The sequence below is a fragment of the Dreissena polymorpha genome, chromosome 3 (genome assembly GCF_020536995.1).
Source record: "Dreissena polymorpha isolate Duluth1 chromosome 3, UMN_Dpol_1.0, whole genome shotgun sequence".
Lineage (NCBI taxonomy): Eukaryota > Metazoa > Mollusca > Bivalvia > Myida > Dreissenidae > Dreissena > Dreissena polymorpha.
In genome coordinates, this window is record NC_068357.1 from 26018147 (window position 1) to 26030440 (window position 12294).

Genomic DNA, 12294 nt, shown 5'->3' on the forward strand with positions numbered 1-12294 from the left:
CTTGCGAAACTAAACACTTATGTACTTAATGATGTTTTCGTTTGTGAACCGTTTGGTTCGTTAAAGAGTGCTTTTTGAAATTTAAAGTTGTACTGACAAGATAAAGTGAAAGGTATTTGTTGCTTCCATGGCGCTCGTACAAAATCGAATACTAGCGTTATTACTGTGGTGAATGGAAACACTTAAGATTTTTTTCGGCAAAACACAACAACCACATTCAATAGATACATATATTTTTATTTTTGGCAGTTTGTTTATGAAATACCGAAAACTAGCACCAATAAATATGAATATGTATCATTTTGAAATTACACTTCTGTTTGAGTAACGCAAAACTACTAGCTAAACCCCCACACTTTCAATTAAATTAGGCCATTCAAACGAATAACTTATTATAAGGCCATGCTATTTTGACATTTCAAGCTCAAAATAAAAACGCCTCTCTAAAACAGCAATATGAAACCTTTTTTAGAGGCAGAATTACTGTGATTAAGAAAGCTTGGAATTGACACAAGACAAGTATTTACGTATTGCATTTAAATTTCAATTGTAATTTTGAATGTTGCAATACCACAACAATCAATAGGGTTGATTATATATAAATCACTATGACCGTCAATCAGCTCGTCCGCCTGTAGGTTCCTGTTTGTGCCCGTCTGTCCTGATTGTTTTCCGATAACGTACTAATCCGTTAAAGATGATGACTGCAAACCTATATGATAATAGAGATAGTGTGTCGAGTTCAAGAACAATCCGGTAAAAGTCATTGTCAATTATTTAATTGTTTGATTATTTGAAAGGCCGACATACATTCCGTTTGACGAAACATTTTTTTCAATTACCAGCCGGACTTAAAAACAATAATGTCGAATCATTATTAAATGTATATGTGGTGTGTTGGACGCAACACATGGGTGCTTTTAAGGTTAAAGTAAAAATGTGATGCTCTTTTGTTAAAAACAAGTTTGTTTATGTTCTGTAAATTAACATGAAATTGCAAATTTCAAAATAATAAGTAACTCATAAGAGCATACAAACATTGTGTTGTTCACCAGCACCTAAAGTTACCTTATAAAATAACTTGTTTCGCTCACATATACCAATTCACATCTTCATTGAATGGAACCCCGTAGATTTATTTCTTGTGCCCAGAGAAAATCATGTTGGATCAGGTAGGATTCGAATCCGATACCTTTGTATCTCAAGCCGAAGGCCGTACCACTGGACCAACGTGTATCGTAATTTTAATACGAGATCATTGTCACGGATATGTTCTATATGAACAGTCATGTGGATTTACGGGTTACCATCAGCTAAACTTCATTAAGCCGTTTCGAAGCAACCGTTAAGAAGCAATAAGTATTTTGTTTCTTTATCCACAATTGCAGTTCCATTCTTGTTTTTCAGGTCTTTCGCGCGCCAAATGTTGTGCATGTATAATAAGTAAATACTTACATCTCCCATTATATGGCCCTGATGTTCTTCAATCTTGGGCAGGTCAATGAAAATGCACTTTTCCATTCTGACCTCGTCATATACTGCCGACTTTAGGTTGTTTCTCAATTGTTGAGAGCACATGTCTTGGCAGAAATGGCTATCTTTCGAAGGCTAAAACATCAATAATGCTGATTGAATATTGAATTAAAACGATAAAACGTAGAACTTTTCGTAAATGAAATGAAAGTTTGAAGTTATTCGAAATTTAAAAGTTAAAACGGATATAAGTTGGAAAACAGACACTTAGAAGTGTTCCGGGATACAATTCATTCGAATTAAAAACACGAGTCCCATCACAAATTTAATTCTGCGATTGTACGTAGAATTTCCCCATAATTATTGAAACAAATGGACTGTATACTTAACGCTGACCAAACTAATATATACATATTGTGTGTGTGTTTTGTGTGTGTGTAACTTATAATCTGGGGATCTAATGCACTCCTTCAGTAATATGAGGCAGTGCAATCCCAGCTTTTTCGAGCCAATGACTCTCTTTTATAGGCCATTTGCCTATAGTTGTAATCGCCGGTATCAACCTGTAAATACACAGATGCAACATTAAAATAATAAAAATATAGATCATTTGAATGCAAACCAACAGAACATTATAGTAGACCCCGGTTGAATTCGGTATGTAGAAAATATAACTACACTGAATAGTTCAGTTTATAATGTTGACATTTACTATATAAGAGAATAATTATATTATAATGTTGACACTTACTATACAAGAGAATAATTATAATAGAGCTAATGCGAGCTGAAGTTCCCCCGATGCATCAATTGGCAGCTATGTAAATATTATTAAAAGCTAGCAAAGTGTCGGTCGAAATTCAATATAACAACACAAAAAATAATTTCATCGTCAATATATTATGAATATCACTCCCTCGGAACTATACTTTAATCGGTAAGTCGTTCCTCGACGAGTTTTGTGACAGTCCAACGTGTTCAGTTACAGTTTCACCACGACATTTATTTTAAGATACGTACTCGCGACTCGCGGCGTGAAGGGAATGTAGTTTATTCCTACTATGAAAATATGGCCGGATACACCATATTTTTACAGGTATTATATATCTTATAGTATGTCAAATGGTGAGAAAATTAGGCAGCTTGACCGGGGCTCGAACCCGGGAACCTGCGCTTACAGGGCCAATGCTCTACCCGTCGCCTACAAGCACTCCCCCCCTATATATCGACGAAATTAAGTTAAGCTTTTCATTGGACAGGAAAGTGGAACACATTGTCTACAAAGTTACTTCGCATGTTCTTCAATACAATGCGATCAAAAGACCTGCATAATGAAAATAAAAGTAAAATTGTGCGAAAGTTATAACTTACCAAACAACTTATACAGGTATAATATTTAAAAATATCTCGAAGTTGTCGATCCGTCGAGAGCAACCGAACCAAAAATTAAAAGTAAAACATTGCCACTCGGTTTTATTGAGTCGGTTCATGAGAGAAAATGAAAGGTGCAACATCGCTCACGCCCCTAGAGGATAAAAAGCAAACCATTAATATTTAGAAAATTGATATTCACCGGCTCACTTGTAACCTTCGTTGGCCTTTTCCCTATGGTCAGGACCTTGGTGGCATTCAAGCAACCGAGAGCCGACGATAAAAATGGTTCACCAGTTTGTCATCCTTGAAGCGGATACGTGAGAACCTGTAGTGAGTGACAACATATAGTGAAGTTACCATTAAACAGAAGCAATTAAAAAAAAGAAAAAATCCAAAGAATACGAGGCCAGTGCTCTGCTTATTGTTGTTTGCTCATGACAACAGTTAAGCATTGTATTCTTTTGTCAACATATACATAATGTTCTACCTAATGTTATACGTTCATAACAACAATACAAGCATGGTACTATATTGCCATCATACAGCCCAGGCTCTGTTTGTTGCTGTTCAAGACAACAGTCAATGCATGGCATTCTATTGTCGACAAATTCAACATGCTCCGCCTTTTTTTATATGTACATGACACCAGCCAAGGCATGGTATTCTATTGTCAACGAATAGAATTTGCTCCTCCTGTTGTTGTGCATTCATGACAGCAGGCAAGGCATGGCATTATATTGTAAACATATAGAACATGCTCTGCCTGTTGTTGTACGTTCATGACTACAGTCAAGACATGGTATTCTATTCTCAACCTATAGAACATGCTCCGTCTGTTGCTATATGTTCATGACCACAGCCAAGGCATAGTAATATATTTCCAACATATAGAACATGCTTCGCCTGTTGTTGTACGTTCATGACAACAGGCAAGGCATGATATTTTATTGTCACTATATAGAACATGCTCTGTCTGTTGTATTATGCTCATGACAACAGTCAAGACATGATATTCTATTATCAACATATACAACATGCTCTGCCTGCTGTTATATGTTCATGACAACAGCCAAGGCATGGTATTCTATTGTCAACATTTAGAACATGCTCCGCCTGTTGTTATATGTTCATGACTACAGCCAAGGCATGGTTTTCTATTGTCAACATATGGAAAACGCCGCCTTTTTTATATGTTCATGACACCAGTCAAGGCATGGTATTCTATTGTCAACCTAAAGAACATGCCCCGCCTGTTGTTATATGTTCATGACAAATCCAAAGCATGGTATTCTATTGTCAACATATAGAACATGCTCCGCCTGTCGTTATATGTACAGTCAAACAGCCAAGGCATGGTATTGTATTGTCAACATATAGAACATACTCAGCCTGTTGTTATATGTTCATGACAACAACCAAGGCATGGTATTCTATTGTCAACATATAGAATATGCTCCTCCTGATGTCATATGTAAATAACACCAACCAAGGCAGGGTATTCTTTTATCAACATAAAACACACTCCGCCTGTTGTTATATGTTAATCACAACAGTCAAGGCAGGATATTCTATTGTCAACCTATAGAACAGGCTCTATCTGTTCTTATACGGTCATGACAACAGTCAAGGCAGGATATTCTGTTGTCAACCTATAGGACAGGCTCCGTCTGTTGTTATATGTTCATGACAACAGTCAAGGCATGGTATGTTATTGTCAACAAATAGAACATGCTCTGTCTGTTGTTATACGTTCATGAAAACAGTCAAGGCAGGATATTATATTTTCAACATATATAATTTAATATAATGATCCTCTACCTGTTATTTTACGTTGATGGCATCAGTTCATGCATGGTATTCTATTCTCAAAGCATAGACGATGATATGCCTGTTGTTTTACGCTTATAACAACATTCGAAGCATCGTACTATATTGCCAACAATTTCTCAATTTTAACCAGTCAAATTCCACATTAAGAATGAAATAAACACTGATGGTAGAAAATATAATAAAGGTACATGTAATTCTCGGGAGTGAGTTGTATCTCGGAAGTTTTTCATCATTTTCCTTTATGATAGCAATATTTTCTACTAAATCATCACACAAATGTTATCACATCATCTACAGGTTCTCTGTAATCGATATAATACTTCACACGGCTGAATATTTAGATGCATCTTATGTTGTGTTTTTTTGTGCTAGTAAAATAGATAGTGTGGAAATCTGGCGACGTTGTGCTAAATTGACATAAATGTTACGTTGTTCCCGGGGCCATGTTCATTTTGGTTATGCGAATGGATGCTTGATTTTAATGATCAAGTTCAGTCCCAAATTATTTGAAAGGGTTCATTGTCTTGCACCATTCTACGATTTGATAGTGTTACTTATTACTAAATGGCATCAATTTGCTGAAAAATTATGTTCAAAACTGACTTCCGCAATACTACTCTTTGTTAATTTAAGTTTGTTAATTTAAGCGTAATTTTATTCACTTTTGGAGCCCCGATTTAAGACTTGAACATATTTGCACACAGCACAGAAGAGCAGCTTTAACCTTATTTATTTTGGCCAAAGAAATTATGATTTTGCGTCGTTCCGTTTTCTTATAATGTTAAAAAATGATCGATTTCTTAAGAGAATTGCTCGGCGACCAGCACAGAACAGAAGGAAGAACAGATGGACATACGCATACATCTCACTTATCTATGGAGGAGTTCATTAAATTGTTTACACGTTTCTTTTTTTCATGAACTGTATGCAAACATACATCGTTCATGAATTACTGTTGATCAAACTACGGAGAAATTCCGGCTATACCCCTGACACAGGTAAAACACGGGATTGGTCCACCGCAATCCCCCGCCCATCCCCGGGGGTTGGTGGCGTGAATTGGTTTCAATTGGACTGGTGCATGAACTCGGTTACACTCCGAAATTTTAAAGCGAACAAGTAAATGAATACCATTGTTTTTATTATGCACTGTACATTAGCTGTTATTATTGTTACCGGCAGAAAATTCCACTAAGGAGGTTAATTGGTTCAATGATCTTCAATCCCGATGGGTGAATCCTTGAGATTTTTCAGAAACATACAACGCTGTCACCCCCTCGAATACTGAGCAAATAAAATGTTAAATACACTTAAAACTACCTAAACGTCCCTAAGCAAGAAATACCAGATATAGTTATAATAATATGCAGTTATCAGCCTGCATCATACATTTATAATTACCTGAAAGATCAAAACTTTCAAAATTCTTCGTAGAACACATTTGTACAAAAGAGGTGCATGCAAAATATTCAAATTCGTTAATCACATCTTCACAATCGATTATAGATTCGACACATCCGAAGAAAACTTCCATGAGAAAACTTCCGTCCATGTCGGTTCCATCGCGTGTAAATGAACCGAAACCTGGTTATGTGCAGTTCACATCTAAAAATAAACCTGGCTATACTTTGACCACTTTATTTATAAACATAAACTTCAAGAATATATTTAAAGTACCTCGTTGACGCATGCGCATAACATTACCAGGCCTCGCCCGTTGTCATTGTCCGCTTCCCTATCCACACAGGCAGTCACGGGTTACGGTTCCTAGCGTAGCTAAGCCCATACTGATTTTCAGAATTGCGTCTTCATTTTTTGTGAGCTAATGCTCACAAATAAAAATCGACTGGACATCTTAAATGTCTGCAAGCAGAGCACAGAGGATAATGTCAATATATGATATTATACTGATATGGACTTCTACATCCGATATTTCAATTTCGTGCATACCTTTTTGATTTGGTTTGAATACAAGAAAACGTCGGATCTTACAAAATAACGTTATGTGCTATAATGAGAACACTTGTTACTTAGTACGCGTAATTGTTCGCATGATGCAGACCTCTTAGAAAGGACTTTATCGGTGAAATCCGGTCCACCAATTGATAGATTAAGTGCGTATTGTTATTGATAAGTATTGACACTTACAATAAGAATGGGAATCTAAGGGACTAACGTTTTACTGCATGTAAGTAGATACTGCTAGATGGTTTTTAATTCGTTCTTGGAAATTTACAGTTAAGAATTGTAATTCTCTTTCTTTGAAATGAGTAGATGTGGTAGAATAAAAATCTTATTTAACATTGAAACGTTTTAATGCAATACATGTACCTGTTTATTTTTATACTGTGAATGGTACATACGTTCATAAAATTGTTTTATTTATTTTAGACAGTTTACCACAATTCTTTTTTGAAAAATTGGTGCACGGTTCACTGTGAAATTAAGGGCTACGAAAGAAAAACTAAATATAAAATCAACACAGATTACACAGTGCGTCTGAACGTGTATTTTTTATTATTTTGAACTCGTATTAAAATTGGATTGAAGATAAGGTAAATATGATAAAATTAGGATTAAGTGTGATTTGTGTTATTCAAAATAAGTTATAATTATATTTTTCTTTAATATACTGATTTAATTTTATGTCTTTATATTTTTCTTTAATATACTGATTTTATTTTATGTCTTTATATTTTTCTTTAATATACTATTTTATTTTATGTCTTTATCCATATTGTTTGTGATTAATTCCATGATAAGCGTAAGGTTAGTTTTGCCCTCAAACCTCTTTAAACTCCCAATTCTTTTAATTGACCGTTCCGAGGAGGCGATCCCAGTTTTGATCATGTAATGATAAACGTTTTGTTTTGTTATTAAAGCAGTGAATCAAAACAAGAATTTTGCTCCTGATATAGTTTCTGGATATTCAGTGGTAGTTATTTTTAAAGCTTCATTTTTTTTATTTGTTTTGTGTGAATTCAGTAGAACGTACCCCCGTACATATCTTCAATATTGTCATTCTTCAGTCGTTAGATAATTTTGTTATATGGATGAAACATCAATACGATCATCTAACATCTAGTTAGCTTGATAAATGTTTGTAGATGCATCACATACTTTATAGTTTAATATGTTTAATGAATGAACATAAATCAATTTATCCTTATAATGTATTCCGACACTTAAGACAATAGAATACTACACTTTTATGATATGATACAACTATATACGATTCGTGCGACACATTTTGGAATGCATGTATCAATATTATGTCTTCAAAAAAGCATTTGATAAATCTTTTTATACGCGCATTTGGTATTTTATTAATTCTTGGGTGTGAGCCTTGAGCCTACTATAATGTCAGGTACCCTTATACAGTTGTGGGAAAAAATTCAAAAGTCATACTTCCTTTAGCCAACAGTTACGACTGGTACCACCACACAGCCTTTGGAATCGGTTCGAACAGTCACCCCATCATTCTTTAACCTTTGTATTGGAGTTTTGTTTTGCAGTATGACATTTTCGACAATTATTTATTGGTAATACATATTCAATAATATGCGTTAGATTAAATGCTTGCAAACATGTGATGTTTAAGACAACGTGTAACATCTTTTATCATTATAGGCATATTATAATACAGTGTACAACTGACCCAAAACGAGCATGTATTCATGGCATTGCGAACGTATCCGACCGTGGTATTTGCTCTATTTGTAATTCTTTCTAAGCATGCATTCAACATTCTTATCACGTTTCGATGTCAATTTGATATTACATACATCATTTACGGCAAGCTACACACAGCACGATGAAGCATAAGTATATAATAAAATTACTACACTCAACATTCGTAATTTACTTTTCCATCCACTATAGATAGTTTAGTTTATATAAACATAGCTTAAAATATGTACTGCATACAAAATTAGATCTTACAATGCGGATTTCGATAAACTACAGTTTTGAATCATTTAATATTTTAATTGTTTGCATAAGCTATTTAAATAAACCCCCATTCTGAGTATGGGTTTTCCACTATCACCACCTCAACGTGCCTGGAGCAGAAGTCTGAAATGTCTGTAGGGTCAAAAATCTGAAATGTCAGTAGGGTCAGAAATCTGAAATGTCTGTAGGTTCAGACATCTGAAATGTCTGTAGGGTCAGAAATCTGTAATGTCTGTAGGGTGAGACATCTAAAATGTCTGTATGGTCAGAAATCTGAAATGTCTGTAGGGTCACACATCTGAAATGTTTGTAGGGTAAGAAATCTGAAATGTCTGTAGGGCCAGACATCTGAAATGTCAGTAGGGTCATAAATCTGAAATGTCTGTAGGGTCAGTCAGCTGAAATGTCTGTAGGGCCAGAAATCTATAATGTCTGTAGGGCAAGAAATCTTAAATGTATGTAGGGTCAGATATTGTAATGTCTGTAGAGCTAGAAATCTGAAATGTATGTAGGGTTAGACATCTGAAATATTTTTATGGTCAAAAATCTGTAATGTAATGTAGGGTCATAAATCTAAAATGTCTGTAGGGCCAGACATCTGAAATGTCAGTAGGGTCGGAAATCTGAAATGTCTGTAGGGTAAGACATCCGAAATGTATGTAGGGCAAGAAATCTGTAATGTCTGTAGGGTCAGAACTCTGTAATGTCTGTAGGATCAGAAATCTGTAATGTCTGTAGGGTAAAACATCTGAAATGTCTGAAGGGTCAGACATCGGCAATGTCTGTATAGTCAGAAATCTGAAATGCGCAAGGGATATTTAGAAGTATTATGTTGAAATCTAACAACAGCATTGTATGTTTGATAAAGAAAGCAATTGTGATATAATGGACATTTCTTTACCCATTCACGTCAATAAGTTGCAGCTTACTTGTACGAAAGAATAAGCCCTTAGATGGTTAATTAATAATTTTGGGATACATTGTACAACTGTGGAATTTCCATAGACGTCCGATAATCCGCATGTACGCTGTTTTCTAATTTGAAGGACGTACACATCTCGCCAAGTAATCTGGTAATTTTGTAATATGGAGCCTCTCTTAAATTAACTTGATGAAACGTGCACATAATGTTTAACTTGAAAAGTTAAATGTTACAAGACCTTGTTTCCACTGTATATGTTTCATGTATGACTCATTTTAAATGAAACCTTGTCAGAAGGGTCTTTGTGACACTATCCAGGCCGATGTCGAATCAAGATGAATTAAAAATGGGTCGCCTTCCCAAATCTTTCTTTAAAAAACATTTTAGACGACACATTTATGACTCAATATTGATTAAACTTTATCCATTTGTTTATCTTTACTATATCGAAACCAATACTTAATCTGCGTTAGAAGTGTTTAAAACGTTGGTCACCAGGTCAAATCTAAGAAGAAATTTGTAACAACTCTAGAGGCCACATTTATTATTCTCAGTATCAATTAATTATAATCAGAAAGATTATTGCGACAATGCCTAGTCCTCGTTGAAATCTGGGTCACTTGTTTCCCAAAATTAAGTCACAGGGTCAAATCTTAGCAAACCGACAATACCACTCAAGAGACCACTAGACGCTCTCTCGATCAAACTTGTCTATATATTTTTCAAACTGTACTCTCATTTTGAAGTTCTAATTAGGTTTGTTTGTTTAAAAAATGAATGTATTTAGTTAGCACAATAATTAGGTGTTTAAACTTTTTATGCTCATATATCAATTAGAGATTTTTTCTTACCTATGATATACAAAGAATAACAGGTTACTATCTGATTGTTTTGTAATACAGTCCAACCTGCCAATAAAGACCACTCAAGGGATTTGGGTCACTGTGGTCTTTGTTCACAGGTGTATATCAGGCGATGCTTAGAATAAAATTAATGGCGAGGCTTGCAGAGTCGTTATTTTATTAATGCCGAGTCTGACATATTACAAAACGATCAGGCAGTAACCTATTTATATATTTTAATCATACCTCTACGTCGCTTATTTTATAAAAAAAATAGTAAAAAATAATTGCTTTTACGCTGCATTGTTTCGGGAATCAACATGATTCTTTACAATTGATATGTTAATAATTTCGTCATGAGTACTTGCGCTTAATATTTTTAAAATATGTTCTTTGCTGTTTATGTTGTTTTTTTGTGTATAAAATATATAACATCTTGTAATCAAATAGTTTTTCTTGTTTAATCTGATTGTATTTTAACAAAAATGATAACTTTATGGTTGATTCCGATTAATATGAACTTCTTCAAAACATTGACTGATATAACAACTTCGATTCTGTTGAACGGATAAAACCAGGCAGCGTTCAATGAAGCGTTATGATGAAGTACATTTATATTTTGCAATGTCATAGTCGGGTCAATATATGCATAAAAGCCTCACACAATTGCTACAATAGGTATTTTTACTGATCCTGGTAGGGTTGGAGGTCCCTTATAACATATCAAAAGTTTAGCAAAATTTAGACCACCGGAAAGTCTTTTTTTCAAGATGGCGTCAAAGATGGCCACCAAAACCTATGATGATAACTATGTGATAATACAATAACAATAATATACGATACAATAAGATAATTAAAAATCTTGTTAGTCTTTTACGCAACATAGAAATTCAAAACGGCGTCCAAATGGCCGCTAACACAATGACCACAAGTGCATAAATACTGACTCAAACGTGATGATTGAGAAAGTGAGCCATTGTTAGTCCAAACTGTTTATTAACATCGCACTACCAAGCGATACACGTTTCAGTGTAATGTGAAAAAACATGGGTCTAGACTTTTAACCTGGTGTTAGTCGGCTGAAGAGGCTCATAAGCCTTATTTTGACAGCATTTTAATGTTATCCTTTAAAACCACATGTTTCTAAGATGTATAATTAAACAGTCTAAACGAGTTACATAGTGAATACTAGTATTAAGACGACTAGAAAGTAAAGCTCCAACACATGACATACGGTTTTCGATCTCTACATAGATCGCATTAATGCTATGTTAATTAAATCCGCTGTTTATATGTCTCTAATTTCACGGAAGGAAATGTGTTTGTTAATGTCCTCGTTTTTATCGTACTCATGGAAATTTCGAATGCTTTTCGCAAATTTATGAGGACCAGGTTAAATTTTCCACGTTTATACTTAGAGGATTATTTTGTTTTTATTTCAAACAGTGTTCACAAAATCAACACCTTGTTTTCGTATGGAATCATTAAAGATTAAGCCTCCAGAATACAGTTTTATCAGATATTTAAATGCCTGTTTTAAAGGTTGATTCTAAGAAAATTAAAATGTTGACCTTTATTGAGAATTTATTGACCTTACCTGGAGTACAATAACTTGATAACGGTATACACATGGTTCTCAAACATATATCAAGAAACATATACTTACTGTAGAATGCTTATTAAACAGTTTATACTTCAGCATGTCTATCACCAACTCAGTGTGAACTGTGCAACAATATAAGAAATATAAAAATGCGTAAGATTATACCAATATCAGCTAATTGATTTCAAAATACGCATATACTCACTGTCGAAGCTTATGAGTGTTCGAAAAACAACCTTCAATGCTAACCACGTCAATCGAATAGTATTTTGCCCTCATTTTTTACAAGTTGAATTGTT

The 12294-nt window shown here is 34.5% G+C and overlaps 1 protein-coding gene across 3 annotated transcripts in view; it reads right to left on the reverse strand.

The window, feature by feature from the left end:
- Positions 1–12294, reverse strand: part of LOC127873352 (protein phosphatase 1 regulatory subunit 27-like) — a 318207-nt gene that overhangs the window by 39277 nt on the left and 266636 nt on the right. The window lies entirely within an intron of this gene.